Raw genomic sequence first — 20,543 nt, forward strand, 5'->3', positions numbered from 1 at the left:
CTGTCTCGGTGCGGGCGGACTCTCCAGCAAAGGGCCAGGGGCTGATCCTGTTGGTTTCGTGCCAGCCTAGTCCTCCTGCCAGTCCGTCCCACCAGGCCCCCTGCCCATCTCTCTTGGCAAAGGGGCTTGGTTTGATGGCACCACAGTCCTGCCTGGAGATCCATGGGAGGAGAGACAGAGAAGAGTAGCTAGGGAATCCCCTCCCAGAGTGGGAGATAGAACCCAGGAGTCCTACCTCCCAGCCCCCCGCCCCCATCACTAGACTCCCCCTCCCACTTTGACTGCATTGAGATGATCCCCTCCTGTTCAGCCTGGGGCAAAGCAGCTCTGCTGAAGCCAGTGAGGTGATGTGGGTGGATGGGGGAGCAGACCCCGTCCCACGCCGAGATCGCTGCGTGGGGTTGGGACTGGAGAATGCTTTGCCTCTGCGTCTCTGGACGGTGCAGGCTGAGGGCATGTGCATCTGGCAGAGTTTAATGAGCCATGCAGGGGAGCTGGAAGGACAGACAAACATTGCCAGGCTCAAGGCCGGCTCCAGGGCGGACCAGCTGCCATTGGCCCTGCTGAGTACAGCATGGCTTTTCATGCTTCCAGTCTGGCCAGCCTATACCCTCCCCTTTTCCTAGTTGGCAGGGGACCCCCACCCTTGCATTCACGGATCCCCACCACTGTCCCCTCCCCGAGCTGGCCTGGCGACTGGATGGGGCAAGGCTGCAAAATGGTGCAAGGCTGAGGGGAGCTGAAGGGGCTGGGAAGGGCATGCGAGCCGCTTACACAAATGGTGGTACGTGACCCATGGCAGCATCCTGGCAAGAAGAGGCTTGGGCATGAGTGGGCGTGGTTGGCACAAGCAAGCAAGGCCACGGTGAGAACAGTGCAAGGCTGTGGTGAGCTAGAGAGACAGCAGGAGAGGATGCAAGAGCCCCTTGCACCCAAAAAGTGGCTGATCCTCCCTGGGGCAGCGTGGGGAGATGCACCTCGCATAATAGCGCAAGGCCACGGTGTGCTAAATCTCGCACACAAGAGCCCCACCCTCCAGTGTGGGCTGGTAGCAAGGTCCTTTCTGCTTTCTTCTGGCACAGCCATTGCTAAATTTCACAGCGCCGGCCCACTGCCGGGACCTGTCTGCGTCTTATGGGAAAAGCTGGGCCCTAAATCTCTGAACAGGGACCCTGCCTGAGTCCTAGCCACAGCTCTGGGAGGGGAGTGGGGTCTAGTGGTTAGAGCAGGGGGGCTGGGAGCCAGGACTCCTGGGGTCTATTCCCAGCTCTGCCACTGACCTTTGGCAAGTCCTTTCCCCCCTTGGTGCCTGTTTCCCCTCTCGCCCTTTGTCTGTGTAGGCTCTGGCTACACTTAAAATGCTACTGCGGTGCTTCAGTATAGACACTTGGCAGCGATGGGAGGGGTTCTCCCGTGGCAGTAATAAGTCCCCCGCCCCGAGTGGCGGTAGCTGTCTACACAGGGACAGAGGTTGGCTTAACTTTTTCACTCCCTGAGCGACGTAGCTGGGTCGATCTAATTTCCTCGTGTAGCACAGCACTCAGACTGGGAGCTCTGGGGGCAGAGACCGTCTCCGGCTGGGTCTAGGTGGTGCCTAGCCCAACAGATGTCCCGATCTCAGTAGATGCCTCCCTGAACTGCAGTGGCCCCACCAGACTCTGCCTTCCCTGCTGTGCACCTCCTGGCCGCCAGGGGGTGCTGCAGCAGCAGCCTGTACTGCATCCTGCGGAGCTACAGCTTTTGCACCCCCTGGTGTCAGCAGGCGGTACTGCACGCGGCAGGGCACAGCTGCACAACACATTGTAATAGGGGTTGAGCCCCCCACTGTGAGAGCAGCCCCTGCATGGCTGACATTCCCGGCCCATCCCCCCATCCCACTCTCCTAGCATTCCGTCATTCACCCACCCACCCGGGAGACCTCAGGCTGCCCCCACAAAACCCATTGAGCCTCCCGCAAATAAAAGGGCAGAGAGGTGCCCCAGGGAAACCCTGGTCCCTTAGCAGGCTACGGGCAGCAGAGAAGAGCCTAGCGGGGCCATGAGGAATAGCTAGCTCCTGCCCCTGAGCCCACAACTGTCCCGTACAGTTCTCTCTGGCCTTCCCGTCCATTTTAGCAGCCAGGCTCTGGGCTGGGGTAGCTTGGGCCAGCTGCTGTGAGGGGCATGTCTCATGCGGCTGGTCTGGATTAATAACCATGTGAGCAGATGAGGGCCCGATCCCCAGCTGGTCAAATGAGTGCTGCTCCTTTGGAGGTGGCAGTCCCCTCCTCTCCCAGCATCCCCACATATACAGCTCTGCCTGCGCCCCTCAATCCCGACCTGCAGCCCCCTGCTATCCCAGGCCTGAGCTCCCCCCCAGCTCTGCTGATGCTCCTCATTCTCGACCCACAGCCCCCTGCTCTCCCAGTGCTGGGCTCCCCCCTGCTCTGCCTGTGCCCCTCAATCCTGCCCTGCACCCCCCTGCTATCCCAGCCCTGACCCCCTTCCCCAGCTCTGCTGATGCATCTCAATCCCAGTGGAAAAACATTAGGAAAAGCCTTTAAATAATTCCTCCATCTCTGCCCCCCCTTTCCTAGTGGTCAGGTTAAAGCTTGTAGGGCAGGGCCCCCACAGCAGCAGAGTTAAGTTCTGTAGGGAGTGGGTGTTGATGGGTGCGCAGGGCTCTGTGGCCTGGGGGAGGGATTCCCCCAACACACTGGTCCAATTGCCGGCACAAAGTGACATGTAGGCGAGCGGAGAGAGCAGAGGCACTGAGTGCTTCCTGACGCCTGACGCCAGTTCCTGCAGTCACTGCAGTCAGCGGGGCCATTCAATATTATCAGCGCCTCGCCCCTGCTCTCTTCATCAAGATCCGGTGTGAGTATTTCATGCTTAGGAGTGTAATGGTAACTGCTGACACCAGCTGGCGCTGGGAACAGTGCACGAGGCTCTTCATGCCCTTCAGTCTGAACTCGCAGCCTCCTGCTATCCCAGCCCTGCCCCCACCCTCAGCTCTGCCAGTGCCCCTCAATCCCGACCCGCAGCTCCCTGCTATCGCAGCCCTGGGCTCCTCCCACAGCTCTGCCAGTTCCCCTCAATCCCGACCCGCAGCCCCTTGCTATCGCAGCCCTGGGCTCCTCCCACAGCTCTGCCAGTTCCCCTCAATCCCGACCCGCAGCCCCTTGCTATCGCAGCCCTGGGCTCCCCCCACAGCTCTGCCAGTTCCCCTCAATCCCGACCCGCAGCCCCCTGCTATCGCAGCCCTGGGCTCCCCCCACAGCTCTGCCAGTTCCCCTCAATCCCGACCCGCAGCCCCCTGCTATCGCAGCCCTGGGCTCCTCCCACAGCTCTGCCAGTTCCCCTCAATCCCGACCCGCAGCCCCTTGCTATCCCAGCCCTGCCCCCACCCTCAGCTCTGCCAGTTCCCCTCAATCCCGACCCGCAGCCCCTTGCTATCCCAGCCCTGGGCTCCCCCCACAGCTCTGCCAGTGCCCCTCAATCCCGACCCGCAGCCCCCTGCTATCGCAGCCCTGGGCTCCTCCCACAGCTCTGCCAGTTCCCCTCAATCCCGACCCGCAGCCCCTTGCTATCGCAGCCCTGGGCTCCCCCCACAGCTCTGCCAGTGCCCCTCAATCCCGACCCGCAGCCCCTTGCTATCGCAGCCCTGGGCTCCCCCCACAGCTCTGCCAGTGTCCCTCAATCCCGACCCGCAGCCCCTTGCTATCGCAGCCCTGGGCTCCCCCCACAGCTCTGCCAGTTCCCCTCAATCCCGACCCGCAGCCCCCTGCTATCGCAGCCCTAGGCTCCCCCCACAGCTCTGCCAGTGTCCCTCAATCCCGACCCGCAGCCCCTTGCTATCGCAGCCCTGGGCTCCCCCCACAGCTCTGCCAGTTCCCCTCAATCCCGACCCGCAGCCCCCTGCTATCGCAGCCCTAGGCTCCCCCCACAGCTCTGCCAGTGCCCCTCAATCCCGACCCGCAGCCCCTTGCTATCGCAGCCCTGGGCTCCTCCCACAGCTCTGCCAGTGCCCCTCAATCCCGACCCGCAGCCCCCTGCTATCGCAGCCCTGGGCTCCCCCCAGCTCTGCCAGTGCCCCTCAATCCCGACCCGCAGCCCCCTGCTATCGCAGCCCTAGGCTCCCCCCACAGCTCTGCCAGTGCCCCTCAATCCCGACCCGCAGCCCCTTGCTATCGCAGCCCTGGGCTCCTCCCACAGCTCTGCCAGTGCCCCTCAATCCCGACCCGCAGCCCCCTGCTATCGCAGCCCTGGGCTCCTCCCACAGCTCTGCCAGTTCCCCTCAATCCCGACCCGCAGCCCCTTGCTATCCCAGCCCTGCCCCCACCCTCAGCTCTGCCAGTTCCCCTCAATCCCGACCCGCAGCCCCTTGCTATCCCAGCCCTGGGCTCCTCCCACAGCTCTGCCAGTGCCCCTCAATCCCGACCCGCAGCCCCTGCTATCGCAGCCCTGGGCTCCCCCCACAGCTCTGCCAGTGCCCCTCAATCCCGACCCGCAGCCCCCTGCTATCGCAGCCCTGGGCTCCCCCCACAGCTCTGCCAGTTCCCCTCAATCCCGACCCGCAGCCCCCTGCTATCGCAGCCCTGGGCTCCCCCCACAGCTCTGCCAGTGCCCCTCAATCCCGACCCGCAGCCCCTGCTATCCCAGCCCTGGGCTCCCCGCACAGCTCTGCCAGTGCCCCTCAATCCCGACCCGCAGCCCCCTGCTATCGCAGCCCTGGGCTCCTCCCACAGCTCTGCCAGTTCCCCTCAATCCCGACCCGCAGCCCCTTGCTATCGCAGCCCTGGGCTCCCCCCACAGCTCTGCCAGTTCCCCTCAATCCCGACCCGCAGCCCCCTGCTATCGCAGCCCTAGGCTCCCCCCACAGCTCTGCCAGTGCCCCTCAATCCCGACCCGCAGCCCCTTGCTATCGCAGCCCTGGGCTCCTCCCACAGCTCTGCCAGTGCCCCTCAATCCCGACCCGCAGCCCCCTGCTATCGCAGCCCTGGGCTCCCCCCAGCTCTGCCAGTGCCCCTCAATCCCGACCCGCAGCCCCCTGCTATCGCAGCCCTGGGCTCCCCCCACAGCTCTGCCAGTGCCCCTCAATCCCGACCCGCAGCCCCCTGCTATCGCAGCCCTAGGCTCCCCCCACAGCTCTGCCAGTGCCCCTCAATCCCGACCCGCAGCCCCTTGCTATCGCAGCCCTGGGCTCCTCCCACAGCTCTGCCAGTGCCCCTCAATCCCGACCCGCAGCCCCCTGCTATCGCAGCCCTGGGCTCCCCCCACAGCTCTGCCAGTTCCCCTCAATCCCGACCCGCAGCCCCTTGCTATCGCAGCCCTGGGCTCCCCCCACAGCTCTGCCAGTTCCCCTCAATCCCGACCCACAGCCCCTTGCTATCCCAGCCCTGGGCTCCCCCCACAGCTCTGCCAGTGCCCCTCAATCCCGACCCGCAGCCCCCTGCTATCGCAGCCCTGGGCTCCCCCCACAGCTCTGCCACTGCCCCTCAATCCCGACCCGCAGCCCCTTGCTATCGCAGCCCTGGGCTCCCCCCACAGCTCTGCCAGTGCCCCTCAATCCCGACCCGCAGCCCCCTGCTATCGCAGCCCTGGGCTCCCCCCACAGCTCTGCCAGTGCCCCTCAATCCCGACCCGCAGCCCCTTGCTATCGCAGCCCTGGGCTCCCCCCACAGCTCTGCCAGTGCCCCTCAATCCCGACCCGCAGCCCCTTGCTATCGCAGCCCTAGGCTCCCCCCACAGCTCTGCCAGTTCCCCTCAATCCCGACCCGCAGCCCCTTGCTATCGCAGCCCTGGGCTCCTCCCACAGCTCTGCCAGTGCCCCTCAATCCCGACCCGCAGCCCCCTGCTATCGCAGCCCTGGGCTCCCCCCACAGCTCTGCCAGTTCCCCTCAATCCCGACCCGCAGCCCCCTGCTATCGCAGCCCTGGGCTCCCCCCACAGCTCTGCCAGTGCCCCTCAATCCCGACCCGCAGCCCCTTGCTATCGCAGCCCTGGGCTCCCCCCACAGCTCTGCCAGTGCCCCTCAATCCCGACCCGCAGCCCCTTGCTATCGCAGCCCTGGGCTCCCCCCAGCTCTGCTGGTGCCCTCAATCCCAACCCGCAGCCCCCTGCTATCGCAGCCCTGGGCTCCCCCCACAGCTCTGCCAGTGCCCCTCAATCCCGACCCGCAGCCCCTTGCTATCGCAGCCCTGGGCTCCCCCCCACAGCTCTGCCAGTGCCCCTCAATCCCGACCCGCAGCCCCTTGCTATCGCAGCCCTGGGCTCCCCCCACAGCTCTGCCAGTTCCCCTCAATCCCGACCCGCAGCCCCCTGCTATCGCAGCCCTGGGCTCCCCCCACAGCTCTGCCAGTTCCCCTCAATCCCAACCCGCAGCCCCTTGCTATCGCAGCCCTGGGCTCCCCCCACAGCTCTGCCAGTGCCCCTCAATCCCGACCCGCAGCCCCTTGCTATCGCAGCCCTGGGCTCCCCCCACAGCTCTGCCAGTGTCCCTCAATCCCGACCCGCAGCCCCTTGCTATCGCAGCCCTGGGCTCCCCCCAGCTCTGCTGGTGCCCTCAATCCCAACCCGCAGCCCCCTGCTGGTCCTGGTATTCCAATCCTCCCATTGAGACATGAAAACCTGCCGGTTTAGAGACATGAACAAAAAAGTTGACTCAGCTGAGTGTTTAAAACTCATCTCACTTGTGATCCCAGTTCTCAGGAGGTGAATGTCCAATGATGTCCCCACAGCCCCTTTCTGTGGAATATTTTGCAACCACCGTCACTGGTGGAGGGAGGAATCTTTTTAGACTGAGGTTTCGGCAGGGTCTGTCTCCCACTGAGTCTGTGCAGTGCCCAGCATAGAGGGGAGGCCTGATCTCAGTCAGGAGGAGAGATCAGGGCCCCCATTGTGACAGGCACTGCACAGACCCCAGCCGAAATCGGGGCATCACCAAGCCCAGTGCTGCACGGACTCTAACCCACATTGGGGCCCATTGTGCCAGGTGCTGCAAAGTCCTGCCCTCAAGAGTTCACCATCTCGATGGACAATTAAGGATTATCTCATCAGTGAGAGCAGGGTCCTGGAGCGATGCAGTGACTTGCCCAAGGTCACACAGCAAGTCGGTGGCAGAACAAGGAATTGAACTCTGGTCATTTTCACCTCAGGCCAGCACGCAAACCTAACAGTGCCACCTGGAGCCCACAACTGGGCTGTGCATCTAGCAGGACAGGGAGCCCTTGCAGAGGCGGCGGGGTGGGGGGAAGTGCAGTCCAGGCTAATTAGAAGCGCATTTTGTTTCCTTGTTAAGAGAATGAAATAATTGCAGACTGAGTAAATTATGCAGCGGAAACAGGGCTGATTGTGCTACCATGTGTGTATAATGGAGTTAGATATACACCATGCTCTGTGCGTGTGTGTGTGTGGTGTTGTTAGATATACACCACGCGGTTGATGTGTAGTGTTGTTAGATATATACCGCGCTGTTTGTGTTCACAGTGTTTGTTAGATATATAGTATGCTCTGTGTGTGTAGTGGTGTTAGATATATACCGCACTATGTGTGTGTGTAGTGGTGTTAGAGATGCACTGCGCTGTGCTATGTGTGTATGTAACACAACTACACTGCACGGTGTGCGTGCAGGGCTTGTCACACTGTGTATCCCTGTTCAGGCTGGCACTCCCGAGCTGCCCATGGTGGGGCTGATCCGTCTGGACAGAGGTGATCTGCACAGGCCATGTGCATCCCTGGTCCTCCCAACACCACACAGCTTGGGCTAAAGAGGAACTTCCCATCCCACTGGGTTGGAGCCGCCAGGGCAGCGAGTGGGGCAGGCTCCTGAGGGATGCAGGGCTGGGGGTGGGACTGGAATGCAACCCCTTAAAAACAGCAGTGAAAATCAATACACACCCCTGCAACTGACAGAGACACAGCCTGTGACAGACAGACAGATACACACACACAGAGGCTTCCCCAAGGCGCAGTACAACTGAGAAACAAACAGCTCTAATGGACTGATGGCACCTGTTAAAATTGTTACATCAGTCACTGAAACCCCAGGGCGGCATCATGTGGGTGGAGCTGTGTGTACACACATACAAACTCATCCCTGGCTCTCTTATGGTGATGTTCATCTGTAGATCTCCAAACACACTTTCCAGCAGTGGTCAGTATCATTATCCCCATTGTACAGAGGGGGAAGCTGAAGCAAAGAGTGGGAACATGCTCACTAGACTCCCTTCCCTTCCCAGCGCTGGGGATAGAGCCCATTCCCCTCAGTCAGTCAGTGCATACGGAAACCCATCTTATGCTGAGCTGCTCTGTGTGTGTGTTTGTGTGGTGGGAGTGTTAGCAGAGCCAGCGTGGCCTAGCCAGCACGTCCATGTCACCGCTGAAGTAGTATAGGAATTGGGTTATATCCCTTTAAATAGCTGGTGAGTCCTCTAGCAGCGCCCACTGCATTGTTGGGCCGAGACCTCAGCCAGCACAGCAGCGTGTATCCATAACTAAGCCTTGCATGTCCTAGCTGCTCAGCAACTGGTGATTTGCACTGGGGGTCCTGTCCCACTGCTGTTGTGCAAAGGGCAAAAGACACAACTACAAACAGGACGTGTTCTGTGCTGAGCTGCCCTGCGGGGAGGTGGTGGTGCCGGCAGTGGGCCTAGAACCGGGGACCCTTCGGTCTTAATGCTGGAGCCTGCGCTAAAAAGACTGTCTGTGCAGGCCAGGGCTGCCGTGGTATCTGGGCAGTATGTAGTGACTGCTACAGCGCTGGCAGCAGACCTTCTGTTGGAAAGACCCAGAGCTTGCTGGTTGATTCCCAGGGTGCGGTTGCTGCTCCCCACTTCCCTTGCCTAGGGAAGCTGGCTTCATCTCTCCATACCCAGCTCAAACCCCATGTGCAGGAGCAGCTGGCTGGGCTGCAGCAGAGAAATGGGACTGGGACAGCCACACCCAGGTGTGCATGCAACCTAGACCCGGCCATGGGGTGCTAAGAGGGCCATTCGCTCTGACACCTGGGGCTGAGAGGTACCCTGAATCCCTAGCAGTGTGAGAGCAGCCAAAAGGGGCTCCCACTAGAGGGAGGGTGGGGAATCCACTGTATTTGATTTGATAGCATTTGCTTTGCTAGTTCTGGCCGATCCCACCCTGGCTTTCATCTCGGCTTTAATTATGCGTATTGTGACCAATATCGGAGCTGGCGCTGCACAGACACAGGGGGCAACAGTCCAAACAAACAAAGGGCAGGGGGGAAACTGAGGCACGAAGCGGGGCCGTGACCTGCTCAAGGTCACCCAGCAGGTCAGTGACAGAGCCAGCAATAGAGCCCAGGAGCCCTGTGATTCCCTGCCCCGTGCCCTAGCCATTAGACCACGCTCCCTGGTCTCTGCTGTGGTTTCCTCTTGGAGTGGGAGTGTGTGGGAATGGTTGTGTGAAACCATGCATGTGTGTTTGTGATTGTATGACAGGCTGTGACATGTATCGGACAGCATGTGCAACTTCACCACGGCACAGCGAACACCACACCAAGCCCAGCGCTCCCCCAGCCCGGAGTGTGGGTGTGCCAGGGCTGCTGCTGACACCACAGGCCCCGCTACAACCACTGCTCTGGATTGCAGGTCTGCAGGCTTCCTTCCAGAGGCTGAGGTTTTTGCTCTGTGTCTGTACAGAACCTGGCACAGTGGGGGCCCGGTCCATGACCAGGGCCCTGGGCACAAGCACAGTACAGATCATACCTCATCATGAATTCGCCTCCACAACTCTCTTTGACTCAGAGCCTTGTCAAAATCAGACAAGGAGCATAAGGACTTGAGGTCATTTTCATTTGATCTCTCGGGCAGCTTTGTACTTCAGCGCTCTGGCTCTTCAGCTAGCTAAGTCAACATCATTATCCCTATGTTAGAGGCAGGGAAACTGAGGCAGGGAGGCTTTCTGCACCCCGCCAGGCCACAGCTGAGAATGGAACCCAGGAGTCCTGACCTCCAGCCCCCCACCCCCGGTTCTAATCCATTAGACCCCCATTTCCAGCCCAGGGCTGGGAATAGAACCCAGGAGTCCTGGCTCCCAGCCCTAACCCCACTCTAACCCCTTAGACCCTACTCCCTTCCCAGAGCTAGGTATAGAACCCGAGCATCCTGACTCCGTTTTGATCCCACCGCTTGATCCTCCCAGCCCCTGCAGGCTGCCTTTGCAAACCAGAAATGGGGGAAACTGGGCAGATTTCACGTGCAAGGCAGAAATGTGGCGAACTAACCAGCTGTCAGGGACTGAACAGAGGCCATGACTTGCCCTAATGCTGAGAAATGGTTCCCGCTATTTGTTTGCAGATTCTATGAATCTGGGGCCTCTGCCTTTCTGAGCCTGGGAATTGTGTCTCTCCCCTCGGCCAGGGATGGGGGGAAATCAAGCCATGATCTGGGACTTTCCCAGATTAAGAGCAGAACGGTATGATCCAAGATGGGCCCTCCTTGTTGCTGACACAGGTGGAAAAACTACAGACATGGACTCGAAAAGTGTATTTCTGCTTTTCCGTCCTCTTTTTGCTCCCATTTGCCAGCCTGTTCAATTCACAACAGAGCCAGAAGTTTGGTCTAATACACAAGAAGACTTCCGCTGTCCACAGATGCAGGTCATTTTCACCCACCAATATTTTCCTCCATTGCCATATACACCCATCTCCTTTCTTTCAGCAGCAGCTAGTTCTCATTCATTTCCTTTCCCTAAATATGTTATTTCCTTAAGCAAATCCAGCTACCTGGCTGGCACTTCAGCCCCCGCCCCACTACACAGTCTCAATGTTTGGGCTATTCAGTTTTTAACAGCAGCCACAAAATCCCCCAAAGCAGAAATTTTCCCCACTTTTCAAGGCAACAAAATTGATTTTTATTTTAAAACTTTGCCGGATCATTTCTCCTGCCACAGTTCCATAGGCCTCAATTCTTGCCACGAACTGGGCAAAAAGCGAGACATTACAGAAAGGGGTGTCTGAAAGCTTTCTGTCTTAAAATCACGGCTCAAAATTCAGCCCGCGGGGCCTCTGGCCCTGATTCTGCAAGAAATCTTTTTTCTTTTTCATGGACCGCACACACAAAACCAGTGGCAGGATTATTTGGGGTGGGGGGTGTTCTTTCCCCCCCCCAAAGGAAAGAGAGACACACACAAATCCAAATAAAATAGAGTGCATAAAATATTTCTGTTTTCATAAAACACCTTTGAGTGGAAGAACTATGATTGCAGGCCACTGAGCTATTCCCAAAAGCAGACACAAAACATTTACAGACTGAGTCGCCAGAATTAATGCAGATAGATAAATAGATAGATAGATCCCACGTCTTTCTATTCAACATAGGCTGGGACAGGAAAAGTCACTAGCAAACAGCTTATTACAAATATCAAGCTAACACCATCCAAAGTAAAATCAAATCCAAAGGAGAAGTCGTGTATTGAGTTACACCACTGCGTGCATCTGCTTTGATAGAAGCCAGTCCACCAAGTACAATATACACGCATTGCTTTCTTATAAATATACTTTAAGAAGGAGGGAAATATCGGCTTTTCTGAGAGCAGGGTTAATTGTTACTTCGATTTATTCACCTTGAGGAAAAGGGGGCAATTGTTTAAATCCTTGCAGGATTAAGAGCTAAAATAACCCTTCTTCTCTATAGTGGAAGCACCTTGAAAACATTATTAATTCAATGAAAGTTCCCAACTTTCCTGGTCCATTTGGAAACCGTGAATTCCAAATCCTTTTGCCCATGTTGAGAAGTTGCAAAAGATTAGAACCGCCAGGGAGAATTTTTCTTTACAGCAGGGTCCAGTTTAAAAAAACAAAAAAGCTCAGCTTTATGTCCATGCCAGCCCGGCGTTCGATGTTGAATTTTGGATTCTTTGCCCTCCTACTAGGAAATGAAATGCCGAATGTGAATCGGGCAATGCTGCAAAATTCAGAGTATCGCTTTTCTTTCCGGAACCCCCTCCGGAAAAAATACACAGCATAAATTGGGAGAAATTCTCCAAATTGTGGGTTCCTTCCTTGCAACAGATTTCAACCCAGCTGCTTGGGGGGAGTGGGGAGAGATTTTGCTGTTGCTCAGAAAGATTACTGAAGTGTAAGCTCGCCCGAGCACCTTGTTTCCTTAAGTGGTTGGAATGTCCCTGTTTGTGCACTCAGCTACGGGCACGGCTATCATGTAGGCATGAATGGAATGGTACATGAAAAGCGACATGAAACACGCATGCAGAGGTGAATGAGCACAAAAAATATTTCACTCTGGGGTCTAATGGGAAAGACACTCATACACACACACACCCCGCTGCATCTTTTCCAGGTGCAAAACCAGCTCTTCACAGCACAGCGGCTATTTCAGTCTTGCTCAGGAAAGCAGCTTGCTCCCCCCCCCCCCACCCCCACCCCATTAGCCGATTCTCAAATCCCTCTTTTTTGTTTTTGGTCTGCTGACCTCTCCTCACTTTTCCTTCCCCTGTGTGAAATAAATAATTCCAGGTAGGGACAGAGAAATCAAATCGCACAAGCTTCCCCCCCCCTTAAAATCAGTGCCCAAAACCATCTCCATCCTTTTGCCCTATTGCACAAAAAACACCCAACTTGAGAACAGAGGCAGTGGAGGTTTGGATTTGCTGCAGGTTTTTGGAAAACCCTGGTTTCTCCAGCAAAAGTAAATAAGCTCCATGAGCTAACAGCTGAGGGGCAGACCCCTACATAATGGGGTTTTAATCACAGAAAAGTCTTAGAAAGCTAGGAAAATCCAGAGCAGTGAATCTGTACGGTGGAGCCCAGGCATTTTAACCACGCTATCATTGCAAATCCCGGAGCAGCTTTGCAAGCGAGATCTGTTTGGAACCCAGGCATCCTGGGCTTCAATACAAACAAATCTCTCTCTACATATATTTGGGGGTGGAAGCTTACCTGTTTGGCGTCCAATCGCTCTCTCCCTCCACAAAGTTTATCACGCCAGCCGGCCAGTTTATTCCAGTAACGAGGCAAAAAGGATGGAGAATCAGACTAGGAAATCGGCGAGGGGGGTGTTAAAACAGAGGGGTGGGTGGGGAGGGAGGGCTGGCTCGCGGCATGGGGCGAGCTAAGGCCAAGGGATGAAGTGTGGAGCAGAGTGAACGTTGGTGTGTGTGTGTGTGTGTGTGAGAGAGAGAGAGCAAAGAGCAACCCCCAGACACACACACACAGTCACTGCTGCTGGGGAGCGCAGGAGAGAGAGCTTGCTGTGCCACTGATGCACCAGACGAGATCTAGAGCGCGCTGTGCATTTGTGCTAGCCGGGGCGATGCAACTCAGTGTAACGGGAGGAAGAGCCTGGCTCCTTCCTGCTAGCTGGACTCTGGCAGCCCCCCACCCCCACCCCACCCCCTGCAGCTAAAATGGCAGAGGGGCCAGAGAGAGCAAAGCCTGTTTTATGGTTCACGGGGCCTTTTGGAGCCAAAAAGGGGCTGTGGGGATAATGATGCAGCGTCGTCATAAAGGGCAGCCGTCAGGAGGGGGTAGGGGGTTGGGCTGAGCCAGATCCCCCGCTGGTGTAAATCAGTGTCACTCCACTGGAGGTCAATGGGGCCAGATCCCCAGCTGGTGTAAATCAACATCATTGCATTGGAAGTCAATGGGGCCAGATCCCCAGCTGGTGTAAATCAACATCATTGCGTTGGAAGTCAATGGGGCCAGATCCCCAGCTGGTGTAAATCAACATCATTGCGTTGGAAGTCAGTGGGGCCAGATTCCCAGCTGGTGTAAATCAACATCATTGCGTTGGAAGTCAGTGGGGCCAGATCCCCAGCTGGTGTAAATCGGCATCACTCCACTGCAGGTCAATGGGGGCCAGATCCCCAGCTGGTGTAAATCAGCATCACTTCATTGACCCTGGTTTACACCAGGTGTGCATCTGGCCCCATCGGTCTTTCATCTAATGCAGTAGTGACTGCAAACCAAGAACCCTGGGATTTGTCCCCAGGGAGAGTTTTTTTTTGTTCAAGCCCTTTGGCGTTGTGCCCCCCCAGTCGGGCTGTGAACCCTTCCCCTCTGGGGCTGTGATGGGGGAGGGGGATGGAGAGGGGACCCCCAGCGGTATTTCCCCCACTTTTAAGTCTGCACCTAAAAGGATGATGGCTGGGATGGTCTGGAATGTTCTAAGGGAGAGGGTGTCTAGTGGGTGAGAGCAGGGGGCTGGGAGCCAGGATTCCTGGGTTCTATCCCAGCTCTAGGAGGGGAGTGTGGTCTAGTGGGTAAGAGCAGGGGTCTGGGATCCAGGCAGGGGCAGTTGCCACCCCACAGATTTTCATAGGTCTACATGCTCCATTATGCCATCCCCCCCCCACACACACACCGATGCAGGATAGAATAGTCACGTATAAGGCTCTATATCCTGACACAGCTTTGCCCTCCCCTCACCCCTGAAGTTTTCTGAAATGTCCCTCCTGGATTCTATCTCTGCTCTGGGCCGGGGGGTGGGTGTCTAGTGGGTTAGTACAGGGGGCAGTTAGATCTTCTGGGTTCCATCCCCAGCTCTGGGGGGGCGGGGTGTCTAGTGGGTTAGAGTGGGGGCGGGGCCTGGGAGTTAGGCCTGAATTCTCTTCCCACCTTTCCCACTGATTTGCTCCGAGCCCTGCTCCATCCCTTCACCCTCTCTCTCCTCGCGTGGCAGTCGGGGTCCTGGTGACCCACCTGCCTTCCCCTCAGATGGCTCTTCCTTAGCCCTAGCGTGAAATCACTGTGTTGGGTCTCAGCTCAGTCCAAAGCATCGCTGGAGGAGTCTGGAGCCTCTGTGCCGACCTTCCCCTGTGGACACTAATTACCGGACCGGCCTGACTCTGGGTTGAAGCCCTTTCGTGACATTCACACCAGTCAGGAAGCTCCTTGGCTCTTGTCCCCATGCAGAGTGACACACAACCCTTGGACCAGTACCAGTCACATTTTCCCCCGTGGTCATGCCCTCTCCTGCCTGGCTGACCCCAATGCACAATGCTAGTGGGCGCTGTCCCCTCAGTCAGTGCTGGCCCCAGTATCCCTGTGCAATGCTAGGGGGCGCTGTGCTGCAAGGCGCAGGGTGGGAGGGCTCAATTGGGGTCCTCTCTGCCCCCAGTCAGTGCTGGCCCAGTGCCCCAGCATGGTCCATGGGGGCACTGCTTCAAGGACCAGTGGCGGCTCAGTAGGGGGCTCTCTCCCATAGCTGTCAGTGCTGGCCCCAGGGCCCCAGCGCAGCACTCGGGCCCTGTGCTGCAGGGGGTAGGCTCAGTAGCAGGCACGCTCTCCTCTTAATCTCTCTGTAGTTTTATTTGATACTTGAATCTTCACTTCCTATCTTAAACTGTTATGTGCTGCTGTTAAACTGCTCCCCACCCTAGACGCTGCTGCATCGCAGTGCTGGGGGGGGGGTCAGGTGTCCCTGTATAAACAGCCCCTGCGTCCTGCCCCAGAGACAGCCGCGTCTTAGGTGCTAAGTGAGATGACAGCTGTTTTTCCAACCTAGGCATCTCTTTTCTGGAGGTGTTGGGAGCCTGGTAGGTTGAAGAGGAATTGGAGTCTGTGCAGCGCCTGGCACAATGGGGCCCTGATCTCAGTCGGAGTCTGTGCAGTGCCTGGCACAATGGGACCCTGATCTCAGTCAGGGTCTGTGCAGCGCCTGGCACAATGGGGCCCTGATCTCAGTCGGAGTCTGTGCAGTGCCTGGCACAATGGGGCCCTGATCTCAGTCGGAGTCTGTGCAGTGCCTGGCACAACGGGGCCCTGATCTCAGTTGGGGTCTGTGCAGCGCCTGGCACAATGGGGCCCTGATCTCAGTCGGGGTCTGTGTAGCGCCTGGCACAATGGGGCCCTGATCTCAGTCGGGGTCTGTGTAGCGCCTGGCACAACAGGCCCTGATCTCAGTCGGGGTCTGTGCAGCGCCTGGCACAATGGGGCCCTGATCTCGGTTGGGGTCTGTGTAGCGCCTGGCACAATGGGGCCCTGATCTCAGTCGGGGTCTGTGCAGCGCCTGGCACAACGGGGTCCTGATCTCAGTCAGGGTCTGGGCAGCGCCTGGCACAATGGGGTCCTGATCTCAGTCAGGGTCTGTGCAGCGCCTGGCACAATGGGACCCTGATCTCAGTCGGGGTCTGTGCAGCGCCTGGCACAATGGGGTCCTGATCTCAGTCAGGGTCTGGGCAGCGCCTGGCACAATGGGACCCTGATCTCAGTCAGGGTCTGTGCAGCGCCTGGCACAATGGGGGCCTGATCTCAGTCGGGGTCTGTGTAGCGCCTGGCACAACTGGCCCTGATCTCAGTCGGGGTCTGTGCAGCGCCTGGCACAATGGGGTCCTGATCTCAGTCAGGCCCTTTAGGTGCTACCATAACGTTAATAACAACATCCAGCAGCAGAACGTAAATCATTGCAATTTAAGATCTGTAAACCCTGGCCCGCAGCACGGAAAGAGAAACTCCTCCTGCAATGTTGGGCTAATGAATCTGCGAGGAATGAGGAAGAGCCACATACATATTTATTCCCCTCCCCGCTCGTGTATTTCCCCCTCTTCCACCCGGCTCTGCTCCGCTAATGAAGGGCCCTTATTATGCTCCTATAATTCCTCCCTAATTTGATATTTTAGTGTTTCTATAAAAAGCCTCCAGTTTGCTGCAGATTTCCCACTAACTCTCTCTCCCCTCCCCCACCATGGCTCCCACCATCCCAGGATCAGCATGATCTTGGAGAGCCCCCTTTCCTTACTCTCCAGCCCCCCCATGCCCCACTTTGTACAGCTCATACTGCAGGGAGCCACGAAGTTAAACCATCCTGGAGCTCTCTGCTCCTGAGATTTGTGTGTGACTTTATAATCTACAACTGGTAGGTCACCCCAGTGGGAGATTATAGCTGCTCATGTGCCTCCCTGCTGCCCTCTGCTGGTCCAAGCCGAACTGCTGATGTGTGTGTCATAGTCCCTATACTGCCAATAGGGATTCTCCTTCAGCCCCGGCCGGCATAAGGTTTGAAGGGCTCCGCTTTTGCAAGCAGGAGCTGGGTTCTCCAGAGTTGGAGCAATGAATATAAAAAATCAACATGGAGGTTGGAAGCCCCACAGCCACAGGGCACAAATTTTGTGTAGTTACCTGCACTAGAGCAAAACAGGGTCTGTGCAGCACCTGGTGCAACAGGGCCCCGGTCTCGGTCGGGGTCTGTGCAGCGCCTGGCACGCTGGAGCCCTGATCTCGATCAGGGTCTGTGCAGCACTCAGTGCATTGCAGCCCAATGTGTGTGTATATCTAGCTCACTGTTACCCATGGGTCTCCAGTGAATTTTCTCCTCTCCCACAGTCCAGCACCAGGGCAGAGTTGTGTTGCAAACCGAGGCCCCGGGAAGTGACTGGGGAGGGGACACTTGGACAGCACTGCCTGCAAATACAGCTTCGGCCTATTGAAATCTGCAGTGCCATCCACGTTGTGTGCCACCTGTGATGCATGCTCATCTCACTGCATCCTGCATGCCATCTGCAGTGCATGGCACTCTTGCTGCATGCCTCCCTCATGCATGCTTAGCTCTGTGCATGGCACATGCTAATCTCAGCACATGCCACCTTCAACGTGTGTCAGTCCCTCTGCATGCCATGCTCCAGGCACATCTGCACACTGTGTCTCAGGGCCACATCCACCTACCCCCCATGACAGGCAGCAGCTCAATGGAGTTTACATGCAGGCTCTGCCTGTGGGTTTGGAAGGGTCTTTGGCAAGCGCCAGCCCCCTCCCTCCCAACCCTTGGGTCTCAGGTGGTGCCACAGGTAGCAGGCACCTGGGTCCAGCCATTCCAGCTAGCGGCTGGCAAAATTGATCAGTGGCAGGAAAAGCCTCTCGAGGCCGTTGCTTGGCAACGGAAACGCCTGATGCCAAGGAAGAGACAGGGGAAGGCGGGTGTTTTCCTTGAACAGCAGGAGCACAGCGATGGGGTTTGGAGGGATCGCAGCGGTGGCCTGGAATACCAATGCAAGCAGCAGCAACATGCTGGCCAGGTCCCTGGGGTGCCTGCCTGGGCTTGCACCACGTGTATCCCAGAGAAGTTCTCACCCCACGCCTATCACCGTGGCATCCGAGCCCCTCCTGGTGGTGCATTAAATGACGTGACTAATGTCTGTCATGTGTATGTTTGGGGGGGTGTCATCTGGGAGTCGCCTTGTACTGGGAATCTGGGATTGGGGTCCTGGGATGGGGTGTCATCTGGAGCAGGGGGCCCCCTTGAACTGGGTAACTGGGGTCAAGGGTCCTAGGGTGTCAGCTGGAGCCAGGGTCCCCTTGTACTAAGGACCCAGGGTCAGGGGTTCTGGGATGTTGTCTGGGTCCGGGTGTCCCATTGTACTGGGGATATGAGGTCCTTGGGGAGTCATCCGGGTCAGGGGGTCCTGTTGCTCCGGGGATATGGGAGCTTGTGACTGTGTGAGAGCCCTGGGGGTACATGGGATGGGGGTGCGCGTGTTTCCTTGGGGACCAAGCAGCAGCAGGGATGAGGGCAGTGAGGCTCAGACCTGGGCACAGCTGGGCTGTCCCTGACCTGGCCCCAGCCCTGGCCAGCATCAAGCAGAGCCCCCAGCCACTGGCATCTCAATTATTAAGGTGGGTGAAGGAGCAGCTGGCATGTGACTTTGGAGGCTCTTGCAGGAGGGTGACTCCAGGACTAGCAGTGTGAGGGGAGGAGGGACCTGGCTCCCAGCTCTGCGAGGGAAGTGGGGTCTAGTGGTTAGAGCAGAGAGGGTCAGGGCCAGTGCTCCTTCCAGCACTGGGCAGGAAGTGATGATGTTTCACACCCATTTTGGATTAGTGCAAATGAGGGTTCGTGGTTCAGGGCATGTCAGTACAGCTCCACCGCTTTTCCACACTCATAGGACATAGGGCTGGAGGGCCTGCTGGGCCAGACATTGCTGTCTCTGCTGTTGTAGGCAGGCCATTGTACTCTCAGGCTGCCTGGTAACAGCAGGAACTGTATCCCTTAGTGCCAGGGATATTTCCTGTCCTGGGGCACTGCAGAGTGAAGGCACCAGCCTCTCTCTCCTCTAGCTCCTCCTCATGCACAGACCCAGGCTGGTGCTGGGAAGTTGCAGTTATGACCCGATGCACAGAGACCCCTCACCCAGCGCTGGGATGTAGCCACCTCTGGGGTGGGGCACAGGAGCTGCTTATACAGGGATCCCTCACCCAGCGCTGGGATGCAGTTCCTTCTGGAATGGGGCACAGGATTGTTTCTGCTGCTCGCTCCTACACCACAGATTAATGCAGAGTCCTCCCTCCCTGCCTGCTACCAAATTCTTATGAGCTGGGCTGACATCTCTGCAACCTGGTACTGCAATTCCAGCCAATCCCTAAAAATACCCGGGTGTCTGTGCCACTGTCTCTTTGAATCACCCACTGCCTCTAGTTTTCTTACATTAATAATGGGGGATAATTTGTAGCCAGCTGTCGGTACTTCAGTTGCAGCGGGAGGGGATGGGAAGAATAAGGTGGCGGGAGGAATGAATCTTCTGGGCAGAGCGAATGAGATGCTATTGTGCTGGCAAGGACCAGAGGTTGCAAATTATTAGTTTGTGTTACAGTCACACCTGCCAGAGAACAGGGCCCCATTGTGCCAGGCGCTGCACAGACCCCGACTGAGATCAGGGCCCCCATTGTGCCAGGCGCTGCACAGACCCCGACTGAGATCAGTGCCCCCATTGTGCCAGGTGCTGCCCAAACCCCGACCGATATCAGGCCCCCATTGTACCAGGCGCTGCACAGACCCCGACTGAGATCAGTGCGCCCATTGTGCCAGGTGCTGCCGAGACCCCGACTGAGATCAGGGCCCCATTGTGCCAGGCGCTGCACACACCCCGACAGATCAAGGCCCCCATTGTGCCAGGCGCTGCCCAAACCCCAACCAATATCAGGCCCCCATTGTGCCAGGTGCTGCACAGACCCCGACCGAGATCAGTGCCCCCATTGTGCCAGGTGCTGCCCAGACGCTGACCGAGATCAGGGCCCCATTGTGCCAGGCACTGCACAGACCTGACCAGACTGGGAATAGCACCCAGGAGTCGTGTCTCCTAGTTCTTAATCAACCTTTTCTTGAATCCTTGTGAGCCTGACTTGCCATTTGTCTGCACTGTGAGCCCAGTTCCCCATTGCCCTGCCCCTCGTGCAGCCATTCACACTAGTGCAAAGTAGCTGTGCAAGCCCCACTGCTTTGATTGCGTCACACCTGCATAGAACTGATGCAAATGGCCACCAGGCCAAAGGAATCACCCCCACAGCATGAAGGTCAATCAAGGGACTGAACTGGGACTCAGGACTCCTGGGTTGTGTTTGCAGCTCTGCTGTGACCAGCTGTGTGACTAGGAACCGTCCCTTCCCCTCCCACCCTGTGTCTATTCAGCCTGCGAGGAGCTCTCTGTGTGGTGCCCGGCCCGATGGGGGCCCTGATCTCCATCAGGTCTGTGCAATGTGCAACTGGTCTTTGTCCCTGGAACGTGTCCCCCGCCCCACTCCCCGGCCCTGCCCTATAGCAGATCTGAAGGCAGGGTCTCCTTCAGGGCAGGAAGGGTCCAGACAGTGTGGGATGCCCA

General features: G+C 57.6%; 2 protein-coding genes across 3 annotated transcripts in view; one reads left to right on the forward strand and one right to left on the reverse strand.

The window, feature by feature from the left end:
- FLRT1 (fibronectin leucine rich transmembrane protein 1) overlaps positions 1-13,172 on the reverse strand; it is a 93,575-nt gene extending 80,403 nt beyond the window's left edge. The window contains exon 1 of the mRNA XM_005305545.5: positions 12,895-13,172. The gene's annotated coding sequence lies outside the window, so the exon portion shown is untranslated. The remainder of the gene's footprint in view (positions 1-12,894) is intronic.
- MACROD1 (mono-ADP ribosylhydrolase 1) overlaps positions 1-20,543 on the forward strand; it is a 200,523-nt gene that overhangs the window by 125,889 nt on the left and 54,091 nt on the right. The window lies entirely within an intron of this gene.

This window comes from Chrysemys picta, chromosome 7 (genome assembly GCF_011386835.1).
Source record: "Chrysemys picta bellii isolate R12L10 chromosome 7, ASM1138683v2, whole genome shotgun sequence".
Taxonomy (NCBI): domain Eukaryota; kingdom Metazoa; phylum Chordata; order Testudines; family Emydidae; genus Chrysemys; species Chrysemys picta.